The 5,093-nt window shown below is 34.4% G+C and overlaps 1 protein-coding gene across 1 annotated transcript in view; it reads right to left on the reverse strand.

Moving 5' to 3' along the window:
• The window catches only part of LOC118739748, a 14,311-nt gene that overhangs the window by 3,957 nt on the left and 5,261 nt on the right, over positions 1 to 5,093 (reverse strand). The gene's annotated exons all lie outside the window — the stretch shown is intronic.

Consider the following 5,093-nt stretch of genomic DNA (forward strand, 5'->3'; position numbering starts at 1 on the left):
TGAACATGAACATGAACATGAACATGAATATGAAGGTGTAGATAAGCATAAACATAAACATTAAAAGCGATAGAGACAAAGATAGAGAGGAAGAAATTGATAGGGATAAAAAGGAAATACAACTGAAGAATGTGCGATGTTATATTGTGATGTGTTATGCTACATATGTTATGTTATTGAATCTAATGCTATTCTATGTTATGTTATGCTAAGTACTAAGCTAAACTCCCCTACACTTAACCCATTCCAACAAATTTTATTTCAGCTCAACTCAACTCACATAAACTATCCTTAATTTTAGCGGTTGAATTTCAACCGCTGGGCGAACACTAGTATGTATAAATGGTAATAGTGCTAAAAAAAGAATTTTGTTTCAATACTCGAAAAATTTCTAGAGGGGTTTGGTGCATCCGCCAAACGATAAAATCTACAGACGTGCCACTTGTTAATGCGATTTGTTTTGGAGAAATGTGAAATAAACAGTTTTAAATAAATGAAGCATTTGTTAACTACATCAAAAGACGCATGGTGCGCAGGTGAGGAGGGATGAGGTAGAAACAGCTGCTTGAATTTTGGGTGAAGTAAAATGAAAATACTACAATGTATGTACATTTGACATATCTAGTATCTCTGCTATTCGAAGTGGCATTGAACGCATTTAATGTTGACAATTTTAAAATCTACTATCAAAAATAATCATTTACCCTATTTTGTTTTTTTTTTTTGTCCTACTTGATGGTTACAGTAATTTTTTGCTTCTTCAAAACTGCACAATCAGGCATTCAAAATCAACAATTTGCAGAACACAAACACAAACTGAACTGTTTCCATCCCCTGTCGCTGACAACTCCCAGTCTGCACCCAAGAGCTTTAGGTGCAATCCCGTGTTCCTCGGACTAAAACTAGTAAAACTGTCAAAAAATAAAAATTCGGTCAGAGCCAGAGAGTAACAATGAAAAGTACGGGATCGCTTTCTAGTAAAATATGTTAACTTCTGTCAACTTCAACATAACTTCCAAACTTTGGTTGTAACTTTTTGCTTATTTTGTATATAAACACACTCAGGTCACACATGTAAATAACCAAAAATACTTTCAAATTCATCAGAATCCACTTAAACAAGTCATTAAATACTTTTCAACATAAATTAGCAGAGTGCACTTTTCTTTTGTTTACAATGTGGTTGCCAAACACACTACAGCTGTTCGTTTGACACATTTACCAGAATTTATCAGCAAAAAATCTTCGGACTAAAAGTGGTAACTTCTGACAGAGAGAGGACCTTATTTACTCCTTTTTTGTCCTCTCAATAGTCAGAGAACCGAGTACGGGATCGATTTCCAGTAAAATCGGACTGTTTCTGACTATTTGATAATTTAATTCATTTTGTTGCCACCTGGTAGACACCCGACTGGTGGTTGATTTTTGACACGAAAATCGCATTAAAAACTATTTTAATTTGAATTTGATATTTTAGTTAAAATGAGTTCATATTTGTTTAGAGTTTCGGTTGAGTTTGCCTGGTAGCATTGAGAGGAGTGGTCTTTAGCATATAACTTGAAATGACTAGCATCTGCCGATATTATACTTTTATCTATCATTCATTTAGTAATCAATGTTAAAATTATATTTTAATGTTAATCAACAGGCTTAAAGCCATGTTTGCAACAACTCTTTGAAATGCGTTTGGTACACTCAGCGCACTTGAGACCGTTTGCTCCAGATTAAGTTATACATTTTTGATCAAGATTTCGTTTATACATACATACAGAAGGGTACAATGGATGTATAGTTATGCTTATTGGTAAGCAGCTAAAGCACGAGTCTGAAGGGGTTACTGAGGTCTTCAAAGTGTAAAATATTTAGAACAACGGAGAAAATCTTCTCCGCGACGAGAAACATGGTAGTAAGTAGCAGTAGGCACCAGGTTCGGGTCAACCACTATATCATTTCAGTGTTGCCATATCTCTCATGGAAGAAGCTTATTGATCATGCGGGAGGTGCAAACCTGTGGAACTGTCAAACTCCAATTTTACTCTCTGCAGAAAAAGCACTTTTCCAGCAAAAAATTCAGTCGGTTTGTTGGTATGTCATTGGTACAACATTGATTTGACTTAAAGATCACTTAATAATTATTAAAATCTATACAATTAAAAATAATTTCGGACATATGGGCAATTCTCACAAACGTCGAATTTTTTGAGAAAATCATTGTTTTTTAATCGTGAGCACATGTCTGAAATTTTTAGTATACGTTCCTTCAGCTGCTAGAATACAAAATCCAACGTGGTGCAATGTTTTAAAGCAATGTACTATACTTTTTTTTCGGAAGTGGAAAGTGGTAGTAATTTTAGCCCGATTTCGTAAATTTTCAACATATAACTTTTTTATGCCAGGGTCAATAATTTAACTCAGTTTGGTACAAATTGATAAATAGGTTACCGAGATACAGATACAGTGAACCAAATAAAAACTGGGACGCGACATTTTAGTAAGTTTTGGCTATTTTTCTTTACTTTATTTTACGCTTATTATATTTTTATGAAAGTATAGCTGATCACTTAACAAACACGATATAAATCCAAATTTCAGACTTTGTGCAAAAATTATGAAAATTGTGCAAAGTTTGACCAAAAATTCTAACTTCTTAATCTGCGTCTTTAGACAAAATTTTGGCATCCGGTTTTGTAGCCCGTCAAATTCTATCAAAGCAAATTGCAAATTAATAATATCTAGGACTTGCCGTTGATTTTTGGCAATTATTTTTTTTATTGACGGTGCTCCGCATTTTTTCCATATAAAAAAAATTTCGAACATAAGTCTACAGTCTACAGCAGGGTTGCCGTTTTGGGCTTTTCCTACCAAAATTGGTAAGTTTTTTTCTCGTTGTAGGACGCTTAAAATTTTAGTAGGTGTCTTTGCTCATAAAACAGAAAACATCTCTGGTTTGTAGTAGTGTGCCACTTTGTCAGCGCTGTGAGCAGGCTTGCCAAATTGGGACAATATCAGTTTTACCCTCTTTCTGTTTCTTGGATGGGTCCAACTATTTGCCAAACACCTTAAAAAACTCGTTGCTTACTGGTATAGGCAGAATTTCACCAATTACCTTCGGATTCTCTGAACTCCTTATACGCTATAAAAAGTTGTGTCCACTGGGTATCTAAAGGGATATCAAGTGATTGAATTGATGGACGTAAAGGCAAGATTATAAATCAGATATTTTTCTTCGAATCGATAACACAGGTCTGCAAAAAAATGGGTTCGGAATGTTCTATAAAAGTGTAGTGTCATTTCCGAAGTAATTTGTTGCGTAGAATCCGAAACCGGGGTTTAAATTGCTCTATCACGTCAGGACTTTGAGATATCCTAACCTAAAAGTGCAAAAAAGCTGTTTTTGCCCATTTTTGAGGTTATGTAGCTACGAAGATTTTGCTCAGGTTATGTAGCTACGCAGATTTTGCTCTTCATAAAAAAGTAGACGTGGTATTTTAAAGTATAAGTCTTCCTCTTTTAAATGCCGTTGAGTTTGCTCAAATATCTTAATTTTTCACTGAGATATCGCATTTTGAATTAAGTATGTAATCGACCGTATCACGTCTCATGTTATCTCAATGGATTTTCGAATATCGAAAAATTCACAAACATGGAAACTTTATACTTTAAAATACCACGTTTACTTTTTTATGAAGAGCAAAATCTGCGTAGCTACATAACCTCAAAAATGGACAAAAACAGCGTTTTTTGCACTTTTAGGTTAGGATATCTCAAAGTCCTGACGTGATAGAGCAATTTAAACCCCGGATTCGGATTCTACGCAAAAAATTACTTCGAAAATGACCCTACACTTTCCTAGAACAAAACGTTGTTGACCTGTGTAATAGTTTCAACAAGGACAAGGTTGTTAGATTTTTTGAAATGACACTAGAAGAAAAATTCAAATGCTTACTACATAACAAATGTACATGTTTACAGAATATGTTATTAAAATTAAAAATAAATCTTATTGTTAGCCATACATATTTCCAGTAAATCAGAAAACCTCAAAGTTTTTAACCGCAACTACAAGAAAATAATGGCAAACCCGCAGCGCGCAGATTTTTCCGCCAGCCCGGGGCTCCTAGACCCGGACATTTGGAAAGCCGTGAGGTTTATTTTTACCTTACCTATTTATGTACATATGTATATATACTTCATAATAATCATGTGTATGCAAATGAGTGATGTATAAAAATTCTACGTCGGAATTTCGTTTTCTGCTCCGATTTATCACGTCATTTACTTCGAAGGCTTTATTAAAACATTAAACTATGCGATTTTTTGCCTTTTTTTGCAATTAACTCGAAATTTTGAGGGTGTAGAAGTCAAACGGACCTCAGATTCGGGTTCAGCGGGTCGAATTACTTGTCGATAGGTGGGTCTGGTTAAAAGCACACAGCACTTTTGTGTGTTCTATGTATAATATGTACTTAAATATGTATGTATGTATATACAAGCTATTGTTCTGATTTTTGTTTACCTGGAAATCTTATTTCAAGTATAAAAACCAGCAAAAAAAAATTTATTTACTGCCGTCAAACGCCGTTTTCTTAAATGGTAGGTTTTAGAACCAGATCTTGGTACGAAAGAAAGTTTTTCAGTGGTAACTCTGATCTACAGCCCAAGCTCTTTCATTTGACACCTCATCTTATATATTATTTCTCTATGGTGTTTTTTGTTAGTCTCCCTTTTTCTACTTTTCTATGTAAGCAATTCCACTAATGAGGTGTCATTTGAAAAGTCAGAGCTCCCCTGAGTGGTTATTAGGTAATATTAATGGTCATAATCTTATAAATATTATAAATGTGAAAGTTTGTATGTTTGGATGTTTGGGAAATCATCACGCGGAAACGACTGCACGGATTTGCATGAAATTCTGTACGCAGATAGCTTATGAGCCGGATTGGTTAATAGGCTATTTTTTTAAGAGTTGTCACCTGTTAAAAAAGTTTCATTTATTTAATATGCTGGAACGACTGAATGGATTTGAATGAAAATTTGCACACAGATAGCTTATGACCTAGATTGGAAAATAGGCTACTTTTCTTAAGAGTTGC

This window comes from Rhagoletis pomonella, unplaced genomic scaffold (assembly GCF_013731165.1).
Source record: "Rhagoletis pomonella isolate Grant_MI unplaced genomic scaffold, Rhpom_1.0 Rhpom_scaffold_00005, whole genome shotgun sequence".
In the NCBI taxonomy this organism is placed as follows: Eukaryota; Metazoa; Arthropoda; class Insecta; order Diptera; family Tephritidae; genus Rhagoletis; species Rhagoletis pomonella.